We start from the raw sequence: 15,906 nt of genomic DNA, 5'->3' as shown, positions 1-15,906 counted from the left end.
CCCCTGCTGCCTTTGTCCCTCTGGTCATGGTCACTCCTCATGGTTCCCCTTGAGGATGTGGCGGTGTCCCCTGTGGCATCCCTCCTGGCTTTTTTGCTGGATGTGGGAGCAGGTGTCGCAGTGCGTGGCTCATCTGTTTCTGTGCGTGATCCTGTAGGATCATTCATGGGTCGACCTGCCTTATGCTGAATGATTACGTCATGACGTTCTATGCATTTGGGGCTCTTTAGTGTGGATGCAGGTAATGCAGGTAATGGGGATGTTGGGTGGGTCATGCATAAATGGATCTGGGTTGAACGGATATTTGGTGATGCATGCATGTCTGTTGGTGGCTGGATCCACAACATTCATATGGACACATGATTGGGGGGCCATCACACTTCACTGTGCATTGTTGGATGCATACACTCACCTCCATCGGCCGAAGTGGGCACGCCATGCTCCATTTCTCCTACTCCCTCTATGCATTCCACTCCGATTGTGGATGCACAGGTCTCCTCCCACTCACGGAGCTTAATAGGCGATTCGCTGCCTCCTCCTGTGCCTGTAGGCAGGTTGCGGTTTATGGCCAGGATGTTCCTCACGCGTAGCCGGAGGTCGTCCCACCTCTTGCAGCAGTCTTTAACTGTGCGGGTGGTGGTGCCTACCATGCTGACCTTGGCGGCTACCTCTGCCCAGATGGCCTTCTTCAGGACGGTCGTTGGAGAAGACCACCTGTGCATTTGCCGCCAGTGTCTCAGTCAGCATTACAAGCTCCTCCTTGCAGAATTTCTCCTTGCGTTGCCGCTCTGTAGATTTTTCCACGGCATTGGGCATCTTTAGGCTGTCCTGGAAGGAGTTTTGTTCGGGTTTCCTGGTAAGGTGTCCTGGATAAGGAGGATGGCAATGGATTGTGTTTTTAAAGATGGCCGCCGTGCTCTTTCCCGTTCCTGTGCGATGACGCTATTTCCGGTTCCGCTAATGGCGATGACCGCTAATGGCGGTGACCGCTATTTGCATGTGGCGGCAGGTCGGAAGTGCTATCAGCGCTTTCGACAATGCCGTTAAGGGACTTTTTGGGGACTTTTGCGGCATGGCGGTAAGGTCATTACCGGCATGGCGCTATGCTCGTGCCCGCGAGCTCGTAATGACACGCAATTGGCGGCCTCTTGTGAGGGCGGACACGCTAATTGCGCCATGCCGGTAATTGCCAATTTATACCGCACAACGTGTAATGAGGCCCAAAGACATTAACGAATTCCCACCATAAAGAGAACAAAGACTTACAATTAACAAACCTACCTGCCTACCAGCAGATTCGGGGTCACAGCAGGCCTGGGCCCAAGGAAGGCGTACTGCACCAGTGAAGCAACTCAGGCAGCTCGCCAACAAACGTCAAGCGCCCCTGCACAAGAAACGCAGGACGGATAGCTCACCCTAGATATAACCAAGGTGAGAAAAGAACCCAGTCGGAAGTGAATCGGTCAGAGGGAGGTGGGAGATTCACCCATTAGAGACAGTTATCACAAATCCTCCCTTCTGTAATTGCAGATTCATTATTCAGCATTGGGCAACTACGCATCCAGGGTTCCAGATCTCAGAGCCTTCCAGACGCCCCTGGGGATATCAGGTGAGCATAACAGTCATCCCTCTGCCTCTCCATCTTGTTTCCTTTCAGCTTCAAGAGTATCTGTCCTCCTATCCACTCGTTTGTGGCTATGCTCCCGAGCCCCTCCTTCGCACCCCTCTGCGCCTCGCTGCTCGCCTCTCGATCTCCAGCTTGCTGGCCTGCGCCTCTCTGACCCTTCTCCTTCCTATATGGTGGTAGCTTATATGTCGGGTTTGAGTACCACTTTGCTGCCCTTAATTCTCGCATCGGGTTCATCCCTTGCTCATTGTCTGTGCCATCTGATACTACACTCAGAGGGACATGGGGAGGAGCAGAGGGATGAGCCCCTGGCTCCTTCAACTCCAGTGGCTCAGCATTCACTCACACCGTGCTGCATCCAGCTCGCCCTCCTGAAACATGCGCTACAACTCGAATATGGCCATGCGTTTTATTAACTTCTTTAAAGGTACTCTGTTTGTGTGTCAGTAGTGATTTTTGCACATCTTTGTAGAAACTTCAACAAGGTATCCATGGTTTAGTTAACTTTCCCTCTGTACTTTTGGACCATTCTATGCTATTCTTGCAAATCTTCTCCCTTTTCCCCATATACATCTTTTCGTGCCTTTACCTGACCTCAGTTCGAGGGTTTCGATAGCCCGCTGCTCAGGGTGAAAGGTACAACATAATGGCAACACTGTTCAGTTTCTACCAGCCTCTCTTGCTCCATATCAGGGGTGCTCCCTACACCACCCCTCCTTCACAATCACTGCCTCCTCAGGCACACCCACAATCTTGCTCATGCACCTTCCGTGCACTGCCGCTTGTTCACCTCGTCTGCCAATCCCAAATACAATACTAGCTCCTCACCGTTTCAGGCTCTCCGTGTTCTTTATACAACCCTATGGGTAACGTCACCAACCTAAACAAGGTAGTGCTGAACAATCAAATACTGTGCGCACACTGTAATAGCCTGTTACTCCCAAACCACACAAAACTCCACAGCTATCTTCCCGACTCCAGGCAGAGTATACCAATATTCTCTTGTGATCAAACTGTACCTGCTGCGTCAACTAGCGTGCAAAAGTCTCACTCCAGGAGACTTAATAAATCGACTCACCTTCCACAATCTAGGCCAGCTCCCTTTTTTACTTGCCCCTTTTCTACCTTTGAGGTTCTGCAGAATTAGAATTTCAGATTTAGCAGGGTTTATCTTTAGGCCATTTGCATCGACACATTTCTCCGGGGAAGATAGTTTCTGCATATAGCATCCAACTCAGATGATTTCCGTTGATTTTTGGAGCAAACACAGTCACACTTCCCAACATTTCCCCAATATCAGATATGAACAGATTGAATAACATAGAAGCCAACTGACATTCCTGCTTCACAACTCTAAATGTTTTTATAGGGGTGGACAGGGTTCCTTTTTGGTCAAGGCGAATTTTAAGTGCAGTTCTTTGCTTGCCATGATCAGGCTTACAGGACACTTCCAATGCCTTAACTTTGTCCATAGGAGTTCTCCGTCGACACTCTCAAAGACGTGGGCCATGTCAATGAAAGCAAGGTAGATTTTTGTTCCTTGTTTAATTGCTTCAATTTTGAAAAGATTGATATGCAAAAGATGTAGGCCACATCCTATGCTCTTAACAAAGTCCGTTTGTCTCAGATGAAAAGTGAGGGACGTTTTAATCCACGCTGCTAGATGAGATTGCAATTGAGTGGCAAATATTTTTCCTACAACGTCTAGGAGTGTAATTGGCCCTTTTTAAATATAGGTGGTATGATAGTGCTCTTCCACGACGTTGGTATCACACGATCTTTCAGTATTATTCCAAATAATAGATCACAGAAATTGGCCTACTCTTTAGGATTTTGTTTTAGCATTTTGTTGGTTAGGCCATCAGGGATGGGAGCCCTAGAGGAGCTAATTTGCATGATCTTCAAAATATCCTCTTTGCTGATACAAATGTCCCACTGATCCAAACGAGGGAGCCAGGGTTCTTCAATGGCCCCTTCCTTCATAAACAGGTTGGTGCAATGAGCAATCCACTGAGTCTCTGATACCATGTTGCACAGTATGGATTGCTGCGCGGCATCTATGTCTTAAGAATTGCCCAGAACTCCCTTAAGTTTTTTGGGGACAAACTACCCAGCATCATTTCTGCATCTCGCTGTTCCAATGTGAATTTGTAAGAGGTTATCCAATTTGTGTACTTCATATTGGCTTTATTTATCTCTACAAAGAGATTTTCGTTGTTTGTATTCATGAGTAGTCTGATTTTTTTTTTGGGTTCTCGCTTCTTTTTCACAATTTCAATGCCGTGCACATGACGCTTTCTAAACCTTAGATTGCCTGTTCCTCGAAAAATGTATGTATATTGTTCTAACAGACCACAGTAATCGATTTTATCACAATGTTCCTTATTCATTTCTTCTTGTAGGGCTCTCGGGATGTTGTTCACCTTAATGAAATCCATTCTCAGTCTAGTTCTACCGGATTCTGCATTCACAGGTTGCTTCCATATTGCTGAGGATGTCATTGGGCCTCATTACGAGTTTGGAGCTAAAAATCAGGCATTACCGGCATGCCGGTATGAACGTGTCGGGGTAAACTGCGGCTGATTATGAGTCCTTGTGCACGCGCGTACCGGCATGCCGGTAACGGACGTACCGGTATGCCGGGAAGGACCCACAAATCACCTGATAGCGGCATCTTGAAATGTGCTGATACCTCCTCCTCCATCATCATCATCCCCTAAATAACGGTACCGCTAATAAGATTAGCATTAATACCGGGTCTGTAATTACCGAAAACCGGAAGTAAATTCATCGTGCAGGAACGGGAAATGCTCCAGCGGCCATCTTCAAAAACACATCCATTGCAATCCCCTGCAGACAGGACCTGTACAGCCTAAATTCCAAACACACTTTGAAGAAGATGTTGAAGGCAACCAAGAAAGCCGCAGCTTGCCTGGGTAAACCAAGATTCAGCGACCAGGAGCTAAACATGTTGGCCGATACCCTAGTGGAGCAGGCCGACGTTGTATTCTGTGCTGACCTGAGGCATCCAGCACAGCTAAGGAACAAACAGATATGGGAGGAGTTAGCACAAAAGGTCAGTGCGGTTGGCACCACCACACGCACCGTTAGGGACTGCAAAAAGTGGTGGGACGACCTGCGCCTGCGAGTACGAAACATTCTGTCAGCCAATCGCAGCCAGGGACTGGAAACAGGCGGCGGGGCACATTCCCCCATAAAGTTGACAAGGTGGGAAGAGACGTGCAGCTCCACTATTGATATGGAGGGCATCGAAGGAGTAGGCAGAGCGGAGTATGGAGTCCCATCAACGGCTCATGAAGGTGAGTGACCCTGTGCACACAACACAAGTCCCCACAAACACATGACATCCACATTACAATGTTGTCCTAAAAAAGTGAATCTGATGAGAACTACTAGATGGCTTATCATACACACATTCATACATACCTGTCTATGCTGGCCGCACCACTGTCACATCAAATTGCATGCTGCATGCCGCTCTTATGCCTAATACACACCTGAAACACAGAATAACAGCACATGTCACCAAGCACGCAAGCCACAACACACCTGTAGGCCACACAGCAGACACCATGCCCAACATGTCAACAGCTGAGAGATGCCAAGACCACCACCCCCAATCTTGCACGCACCCTGTCCGCCACAACAACAAGCATGCAACGAGCCACATGGCACAAACTGCAGAAACACCAATGCAAGCATGATGCAAGTACTCCGATCACTGATGGCCTACCTCTCTCTGTCCCCCACAGGCAAGGAGGCAGACAGCGACAGGCATGATGCTGGTGCACAGCCCAGGACACCAGCCAAAACGCCCAGTGATCGGGACGATGGCACCAGGCCATCCACATCCAGGGGCACACTACTAATCCAAGTGCCACACAAGGGACACACCAGTGCCCAACCAGCTGCAGCGCCGCCAACACATGACAAGCAAACACCTGCCCCTGCACCCCAGGAGACACATGTCTCACAGGACGAGGCCACATCTCTGGAGACCGAGCTTGACGGCTCACCGTCGGCAGCCAATAGCTCTGTTGAGGAGATAGCTGCATGCGCACCACATAGTGGGGATGAGGACGAGGGCCATGAAGAGGCCACCCATGAAGGGAGCTTCTTGTCGGGGCACATTGTACCTACGCCCAGCCCACAGGACATCTCACAGGTCACCCCACAGGGTACCCCTCAGCACAAGCCTGAAGGCGAGGACAGAAATGCTGAGTGGCCTACATCAGAGGACAGCCCCGCATTGGCCACATCAACACCGGCCAAGGAACCATCCACCTCCACCGCAATAAGGGACCTTGAGGGACATCTCTCAAGGATGGAGGGCCGGCAACAGGAGATGCACAGACTCGTCAATCAATATGTTGCCGATGGTGAGGCAACACGCTGTGCAATGAGGGACAACACTGTGGCCATCATAAGAGCGATTAAAAGGAATTCCAGGCGGGTCCATAAGGCTTTAGCCACTGTGGCCCAGATCCTATCGAGAATGGCAAACACTGTGGAGCAGCGGCATCCAGCGGCATCTGTGCCACAGCCATCTACTTTGTCGGCTACCACGCCTGCCAGCTCCACGCAGACCAGCCCTGTGCGCAGATCCCTGCTCAGCATGCGGCACAGTAATATACAACCCACACCTCCAAAGAGGGGCTGGCAGTAGCAAGGGAACCATGCATGCATTCACTGGCTGTGCATCTGGACACATGTTGTGCACCTGATGTGGGGGGGTGTTGGAGGGGAGGGTGTGTGTGGGAGTGTTGGGGGGTAGGGGGGGGGAAGGGGTATGTGGTGGTGTGCGGGGGGAGGGCGGAGGGGTTGTGTGGGGGTGTTGGTGGTAGGGGGTATGTGGGTGTGTTGGAGGGAGTGGGCAGGGAGTGTGAGGGGGTGTTGGGGATGTGTGGGACGTGGAGGGTACATACATGTTGTGAATTCAATCTGCACAATACACCTGTTGTGTTAGAAAAATCTCATGACTGGACATTGCTTATTCAGCCTGTGTCAATTTATTGAATGACAGTGTACAGTGTGAATTCATCCCCAAACCCACCCTGTCACAGTGCGCAGGGTCCCACATCCATGTCACCCTCTGCATAACAGTGCTTTAGAAAGTATGGTTTATCAATGATTGGCGCACAGCACGTCGCTCATGTGCATCGTGGCCTGGCCGATATGCAACATCTTCTCCTTCCTCATCTTCATCTTCACCTGGTGGTGGCTGCTCCATGTCAGGTGGCAGAGGGACATTCCGCCGGATGCACATGTTGTGCAGCATGGCACATACCATGATGATCTTGCCCACCTTCTCAGGAACGTAAATGAGTGTGCCACCCGATATGCTGAGGCAGCGAAACCGTGCCTTCAGCAGGCCAAAGGTCTGCTCTATGACCACACAAGTGCGTGTATGGGCACGATTGTAGTCCTCTTTGTGCCTGTTCTGCGGATTCCTGACAGGGGTGAGGAGCCACGGCTTCGGGGGATAGCCAGCATCACCTGCATGGGAGCACAATAAGGTATGTCTAAGGGTATTCCTTCTGTTTCATTTGTGCTCAGCCTGTACATTGTTCATGCTTATATGCAGTATATCGTGAATGGCCGCTATTGACTTGACATCTGCGCAACTATCTTCCCTGTACACAACTTGGCACTCCATGGTGCTGGTCTTGGGTGACGTACACAACTTAGGGGCCTTGACATTGGAATCACCAACCACCCAGATGGAATGACGAGGTCCACGATGTAGTCACATGTGAGGGTTGTGTGGGCAGGGGATGAGACTAAATACATGTTGGGCAATGTTTGATGCATTTGGCTAATGCACTACGTGACACAGCTTTATAGTCTATCATGCTTGTGGATAATTGTTGAGGCCAAGCACGTGTCCCTTGACATCTTCACTCTAGTCACAAGTGGACAATATGAATGTTGGTAGGGTCCCCCAGTGTAGGGATGTGTTCCTAGGATGTTGCAGGGTATCGCCTTTCATGCTGGTACTCATGTGCTGTGGGTGATTCCCCCACCATTCGCACCCATGTAGGTGTTGTTCAATACTTAATGGCTCCAATTTGAGGCATCCTTGTCACATGTGTTTTCCCATTTATATTCATCTGCACATGTTGCCATGGTTTTATGCAGTGTTACTGTTGGGGAGGGGCAGTGACAGGGGATTTCCCTGAGGGGGATATCATACTGCGCACTCATGCAAACATGACCTGCAAGGTGCTTCAATGCGGTTAGGTGTATTCAGCTCTGTGACTGCATGATGGTGCATTGTGGTGCTGTGGATACGGGCAGGTGATGTCCAGTGGACAGATTCAGGGGTGTGCGCTGATTATGAGTCAGACTTTTCCACATTGGTGTGCGGGCCAATTATGTCGGCCTCCATTTTCTGTGTCATGCATCATATTTGTATGATTATGGGCACGTTGTTTGAGGACATTCCCATGGCCCAGTGGGCAGACAGGTTGCATATGCATGCCCCCCCCACGATACACTCCCATGGCCCAGAGGGCAGACTCACCCAGCAGCCAGGCATGTCGTGCAGCATCTTGTTCCATATAGTGGGGTAGCGGGGAGTTCCGCAGCACCATTGCATCATGCATGGATCCTGGGTATCTGGCACAGCAATATGTTATCATCTTGCTTGCGTCACACACCATCTGCACATTGATGGAGTGGTATAGCTTCCAAATGTGGTACACCATTTCCATGGCATGCAGGACTACCAACACCACCTGGGTGCAGTTGAGGCCACCAATGACATTGGGCATGCCTGCCAGTGCATGAAATGCTATTTTGGTGTCATTCACCTCCTGTTCTGTCCATGGTAGGGATATGTGGGCCCTTGCGTGCTTTAGGAGTGTATCCAGCACTTGGTTTAGCACACCGGAGAAACATGGTTGCAAGATGCCATGCAGCTGCACCACTGTGTGCTAGTAGGTGCCTGTGGCCAGGAAGTGGAGCACAGACACCACCTTCAGCAGAGGGGGGATGGCGGTGCGGATGTTGATCAGGCTGACCAAGTCTTCATGTATTAGATGCACTATGGTGGTGAAGGTGTCCCTGTCCAGGCGGTACAGGGTATCGATCTGTGCTGGGGTTAAGTTGAATGGACTGGCCCTTAGGCGAGGGATTGGTGGCTGCCTGCAGGGAACCACTGCCTGCACTGGTGGGATATGCTGGGGCAGTCTCACCCTCCTTCTCCTCCTGTGTCTCCTCTGTAATACCTGCTGTACTGCCTGCTCAAGGAGTAGCAGTGTAGGCATGTCCTCCAGCTCCAGTATCGCAATTGCAAGTGGAATAGTTTTGGTCTTGGAAGGGGTGTGGTGTGTGGGTGTGCTCCTTTTGTCCAGGGCCAGGCTCCATTGCCTCCACCTGTGTTGATTGTGTGCACCTGTAGCAGTTGAGAACACATCAGTTTGCTATTTGCGAGTGATCCGCAATGCCGGTATTGCCGGCATCATGGTGGCCCTTCTTAGCGGCATCTGGATGCCGGTATGTGCATGTCCGTGCGACTCGTAATGTCCTCATCCTTGCGGCATGCCAGTGTTACTGGCATGGGCTCGTGCACATGCCGGTATGCTGGTGCACGGCCACAGCGGGTCCCTGTCGATGCCGGTAGTACCAGCATCTAGGGTCCTAATACAACAGCCCGGTAATGGATGCCGGTATTGCCTTACCGGTACCATTATTACCGGAGCGCCAACCTTGTAATGAGGCCCATTGTTGTTTCAAGAAGAGTAATTTTCACAAGATTTTGATTGCTCTGGGTCATGCTGATAACACAAAGCCTGCTAATTTTCTGGGCAATTATTTCAGAGACAAAAAAATTATCAAGGACATATTTTTGATCGCCTATTTCCCAGGTTTCCCGTGGCGGGATGTCTCCTACCGTGTTCCCATTTAGTAGCGACATATCCCTGGCCTCCATTTCTTCCATCCAAAAGGCCCTAGTTTGATTTAGGCATTTGTTTTTTTCTGCTATGTTCTTTTTGTCAGGCTCCAGCTTGACACACTCCATCTTCAAGTCTCCACACAGGATGATGTTTGGTCTCGTCTCTGCGGACATGATGTTATTAATTATCTCACATATCTCATCTACGAAAGTCAGTGCTTTGGATGCCTGATGTTGCCTATACACATTTTGAAAAAGCAGTTTTTGCCCCATTTCCCTCATGTATGTCGATATTTCAATTGTGGTTGCTTTTATATATGGGGAATGGTTGTGTATATTCAATACCTGACATCCACTTTTTTCTTAATTAGAGTAATCAGGCCTGCCATCGGGTGACCCTTTTTTCATTGTATGGCTTGATTTATAGTTATTTGGTACCCTTCAACATTCTGCAATGTAGCGAGCCATGTCTCTTGTAGACATAGTATATCCAAAGATCTCAATTTTTGGGTTGTGGTATGAAACAGATGGGCAAAACCCTGAGTGTTCCAGGGGCCCATCTGCAACGTTAATTTTGCTAATTTCTGTGGACATTAGCTGTTATTATTAGCATTCAGCACACCTGCAATCCAGCTCCAATTGACATCCGCTCCATTTCCATTAGTGCGATCTTGTTCGTTTTTGATCACTTTCCCATCTTTATTGTTACATGCAAACGTGATTTTTATTTGCTTTTGCGTACATGGGACTTCCTCTTGGGGTCTGCATTTTATCACCTCTATGTTCTCCACAACACGTGCCCGCTTTGTCTCAGCATTGTCTGAAGAAGCACTGTCTCTTGATAGCCTTCCCATTTTAGATTTGGGATGAAGACCATTTTTTCCATTCCAAATTGGTTTGTTTTGATATTCAGCCACTTTCTCAGCTACGTTGACTTCCAGTATGTAAAATCCCAATGGGTTAACGTCAGACACTGCATTAAGAATCGTGTCACATATTGTCCTTGACTGAATGTGTAATAAGACACGGTCATGCGTTGTTTCTTCAATGAATTCAACTTTTTAAATATCATTTGATGAGATCGGTCTCAAGTGTGGTGCATGATAGAAAAAATGCGCTGCATTTATTCCGTTTAGGACAAGCCCATCATCAGTTGGTAGTATGCGTTCCAACAGTAAGCAGTAATTTGAGCACACTTTTTTGTTTTTTTCTGGCGTTTGTGTATTGAGGGATGTGAATTCCATTCCTCCACTCCTCCTCAATATCTGCTTTTCGCTTTTCTTTTCCTTGCATCTTAGTGAGTTCTTCTAATTCATTTTTGCATTCTTGGGAGTATAGGCCTTTGTTTCGGTAATAAGTTTTCCATTAAGTTTATTTTCTTTGCTTCTATTATTGCCCTCCTTTCGGCAATCGTTCGAAAGCTGTATGTGTCTTTGTTACAATTGTTCGTATTCCCCTTCCATGCTTAGCTTGGAATCGGTGTTGAAATGATGGTACACACTCTCGTGGGGGATTCTTCCGTTTGCTCCTGCATGGTGTCGTTTAAAGATTGCTCCTGTTCGTCTTCCTAGTCAATACATGGAAGTGATTGTAAGTGTTACCCTCCACATGTTTCCTAGTGGTAAGAATAGCCTGGTTGGTTAGGTGTTACAAAACAAACCCCATCCGAGAACGTGTTTGTCCTGTCTTTACTGGGGTTCCAGTCCACTAACAGAGAGTTTGACTGTTTTAAATCCTTCCTCAATTATAAAAGGGATATGATTGGAACCCTACACTGGGAGAATTAATATTATTCTCCTTACTTTCACATAGACCATTGGTAAGGCTTATATCTGCTATGTTCGTAGTGGGTCCCCAGTTTGAATCCCATTTGACACAATATGTGAGGGATAAGTAAAACGAGGCATAAACTGCTTGCAGTTTTCATAGTATTGGACATTTTATTTTATACAGAAAATGTAAATAGAACCTAACTAAGCCTACTTTACTAGGGAATTCCGTACCTAGTCTAGAATCTTAGGGAATCTTAGGGAACATCTCCTAGCATACACAAAACTGGCCCTCACACTAAACAACAAAACAGTTAACACAAAACATAAACAACATAAATTAAAGATTACCAAATAAACAGTGTCATGTATGACTTCTACTTGTCCTGTGTACATCTCGTTCCCCAGGAATGTCCAAAATCAATTTCTCTCAAGGAAAAATAAAGTCTTAGATCAGTTTGTGAAAGGTTCCAAAGAAACAAAAGTTCACTCAAACAAAAATCCTCTCGTAATAGTTCCTTCTTCGTTTGTTAAAAAGTTCCCTTTCCATGTTCCACAAAAAAAAGCACCAATGGTAATCCTTGGTAACCTCCTTCCAGGATAGAATGGATAAAGTTCAAAACAAAAGTACCACTTCTGCTTTAACAACAACTCTGCTTTTGTAACCTCTGCAGCGTCTTTAATATAACTTGTCAGGATACTTCTTCTAAGGGGTTGCTTTCTCGTTGGCAACTCCCTTCTGAAAATGATATTTTGAAAGCAGGCTCCTATGCTTCACAATCTACTACTGCTTTAATTACATTCAAATAAAAATGTTCTGACAAAAGTATAGTCAGCCACAGTTCTACTGCAACTTCATACTTTGAACATGTATTAGGCAACTTAAAACAAAACTCTTCAACCTCTACAGGTAGGCAAGGCACCCTTCCTTACTATGCCATAAAAAAGGGCAGCGTCTTTGCCGCTTTGTCTGTCTTACAGCTACCACAACATCTGTCTTGGCTTCTAGACTGCTTCTCTATCTCAGCTTCAATATTCTCAGCTTCACAGATTGTTGATTAGCTCTTTTAACAAGCACCCAGCTCCCTTCCCCAGCTCTATGCACACCTTCTTGTTTCCAGTAGTTACCCCAAAGCTGTATTGCCACTCTTCAAGCCTTGAATAACCGTGTTACCCTTGTATCAGAGGACTCTAGGTTTATAACAGCTTCAACAACTTCCAAGCATCTGTGTTTAGATCTTAATTGGGCTGATTTCACCTTACAAATGAACTGTCTACTTGCTTTGTCTTCTAGTGACTTCAGCAACTTCTGCAAGTACTTAGTATTCCCTCTGAATGTTACAAGAGTCAAGTTCCACTATAAAAATGAATTTAGGTACACGCAACCTATCTTTGATGCTGAACTTCCACTTAGACTTACGTTCCGTTTTGTTCATGCAATGTTCTGCTTTAACGTGGATTGGGAAACACCATTTCTTCCACTGAACCTTTCTTTGATGTTAAACAGTCTTGCAACACTTTGGAAAAGTCAGCTACTACTTTTTAAATGATTACCAGCAATGTCTCCCTTTTAATAGGAGACACACAACCACTTTATGAATAGTTTAAAAGCAACAATGGGAAAAGAAAGGTTTTCTTTCTATGCAAACACTAACTTGTGCTGAATAAGTAAGTGATACAATTCCCTTTGTTATAATTACTTACCACGACTTTATTAGCTCCTGCTTACATGTGAGTATTAATTCAGCTGGTTACAGTTACCGGCAAGGAGTTTCTTGTGATATGGAGTATGAAGCTTCACTCACTGTCTCCAAAGTCCCAACGGTTGCAAGCCGTTTCCACTTCCTGACTTTCTTTCTTCTGCTGCTACTGCTACAGGCATTCTTGGGACTCACACCCCTCTGCTCTGCAGCATGGGTGTCTCAGATCCGTCCTTGACAATGGAGAGTCTTCCTTTCACCAGCTTGCCTCGGTTTGCTTCTGCAAACGGGCCTCGGAGGGATGCACGACCTCCACTCTGCATTCACAGCAACTAGGTGGACCTGGAAAAACTGCTAGTTTCTCCCAGTCTCTTCCACTGCAGCCACAGCCAAACAAGGTTTGTGAGCACAGGACCAACCCATTCTGCAGGTGAAATCTGCTCTTCTCGCCATCCACCGTTCCTTCTGTGTTCACACTTCCTAGCAAACTGCCAGCCTCGGGCTCTGCTCCTTCTTCTGCTACTGCTGCCAACCTTTCAGCTCTTGCTCCAGCTTGTTTCTACTTCCACTTCCTGCTGCAGCCTTTTATGATTCCCAGGTGAGGCAATTGGCTTCAGGTGCAGATCCCTAGTGTTAATTGCCTGACCCTGAGGATTAAAAAGTGTCTGCCCTCTCCTAGCCACATGGGAGGAGACTTTAGGCAGGGTTTAGTGGGTTATCCTTCAGATTCTCCACACACCCCTGCTACCTGCTTCTCTCCAGCATTCCCCCCACATACCATACACTCCCTAAAGGGCCAGGTTTAACTACACACATAACACAACCCACACATCCGCCAAAAGAACAACTGCTGCAAACAGACAAGCCAGACACTAGGCGTTGCACCTCTAGACACATTAAACTCAGTGCACACAATCCCAGCACACTCTGAAAGCTGACACACACAGCTGCCAGTTTCTCCTGGTTCTGCAAGCACCAACATAAGAGCACAACCTCTATCCTATCCCTCCTTCATCAATAACCTACCCCACCCACTTTTTTACAGAGCCATGTGAGCACCTGATGACCATGCAAATGGTAGATGTGTGCGGTATACATCAATACACCATTACATAACATTATTACTTTCTTTTTCTTGCTAAATATTGTTTTTTAGTCTACCAAACATTTTCATATTATAAATAAATACACCCTGTCTGCTAGGCCAGAATCAGGAGATGGCCAAGAAGGAATGATTTTCAAAAAAGGTTTATTTCCTCTTTTGATTCAAAACACCTAATCTTTCAATTACTTCGTGATACTAAGTCCTAGTCTTTACAAATGAAGGTAAAATCAGGTGCTTGTCAAGGTTTCAAGATGGTGAAACAAATGAAGTCCTCTGTCCAGAAATCCTATTCTAACCTGCCTCGCTCCCTACTGCTCAAAATAAAATATAAAACATACTTTTGAGCCTCGCCCAAAGGAAAGGGATGTCTGCTTGTTTCTGATCCCCACCCTTGCATCACTTTACCACAGGCCCTTGCATATGTTCCCAGTCCAAAACATACAGATGGAATGCGATCTTGGGTTTCAAGCTGCATATCTCTGGTTCTGCTTAAACTTAAGTGTCTCATCATTCCTCTTCTTTTGGGAAGACTTTCCTGTTTCTCCTTCCCACAGTCAGGGGTTCTTTCGGTGTCTTCCTCTCCCAGTCTGGGGCTCGCTCCTGCTCATTTCCCACTCTGGGCTCCTCAGTTCTTTCACCCACTCTGAGCTTCTCTCTGTATCATTTCCCCACTCTGGGATGTTTGCTCTGTCTCTCCTGCAAGGAAGGCATGGTATCAAACAGTAAGACAGACACAAGTGATCACAGTTCAAGGGTGTTCATTGAACTTCAATTGGTTTGAAAAATGTCAATCTAATTCTAAATCTAAAGATGTGAGCAAGCTACGACCATCAAATAATAATAACGCAGTCCTAATAGAGTCTGTCAAAATAAAAGGGCCTATACTAATAAACCTATTGCCAATCCTCACTTTGAAAAACAAATGTTGTGGGAAACAGTGTTATGCAAAAAGAAAAGTGTTCAAGAAATGATATGTCAGAATATTCAAGCTGTTGGCTTCTCGTCCCCATGTTTTCAGCACGCCGAATCCATCGGAAAGTAGAGCTACTCACAGAACTCCCAAGCACACGCTCCAGTATCCACCTGTGCCAGAAAAGAGAAATGAATCCTTCTTGTGCCGACTACTAGCAAAACAGCAGTTCTTGCATCCTTGCACATCCCCACTGGGAAGATGCCACAATAAGAACGCCTTACCATGGCCAAGGGAAGATTGAACAAGAAAGAACAGTGACGCATCTAACACATTAATGCACCACAAACAGCAGCCCTCTAAGAGGCAGACACAGAAATTGGTCCACTACAGGTTTGTCACAGCAAGGTGTCTAGGACACACCCAAGTGAGACACTACCCAAGGCCCCGAAGAAGGCGCTTGCACCAAGCGCTGAAGCGCCATTGGACTAAGCACCTTTTGATGCTGAGGAGTCCACTAGACACCAATGGCGCACCCCTCAGGTGTAGACCAATGGATTGGTCATCTCTCACATTCTGATTGCTCAACCTACGTTAGGTTTTTAACAAGGACACATGCATAGGCCCTGTGTCACCGAATTGCTTAATCAGAGCAAGATTAATTAGCTCTGGTGGATTTTAGGTTTGTAAATATGAATAATGCCCACTTTAGACCATATTCAACTTGAATTGATGGTCTTTGCACTTTATATGGTATTGTCTGGTTTTCACTGAATATTTGTGTGTATATATGTATGTTTGTATTGAGAAACATGACAGTCTGTACATTTATTGCACTGTATTTGTGTTCTATATAGAAAAGACAAAGTAAAAAGTA

The 15,906-nt window shown here is 46.9% G+C and overlaps 1 long non-coding RNA gene across 1 annotated transcript in view; it reads right to left on the bottom strand.

Annotated features, from left to right (window-relative positions):
* Positions 1-14,246: 14,246 nt before the first annotated feature.
* Positions 14,247-15,906, bottom strand: part of LOC138488359 (uncharacterized) — a 60,063-nt gene continuing 58,403 nt past the window's right edge. The window contains exon 3 of the long non-coding RNA XR_011274645.1: positions 14,247-14,815. This is a non-coding gene — a long non-coding RNA (uncharacterized lncRNA). The remainder of the gene's footprint in view (positions 14,816-15,906) is intronic.

This window comes from Ambystoma mexicanum, chromosome 9, assembly GCF_040938575.1.
Source record: "Ambystoma mexicanum isolate Mex_15411 chromosome 9, UKY_AmexF1_1, whole genome shotgun sequence".
Lineage (NCBI taxonomy): Eukaryota > Metazoa > Chordata > Amphibia > Caudata > Ambystomatidae > Ambystoma > Ambystoma mexicanum.
Note: the sequence above shows the minus strand (reverse complement) of the source record. Positions and strands in the feature narration are given on the sequence as shown.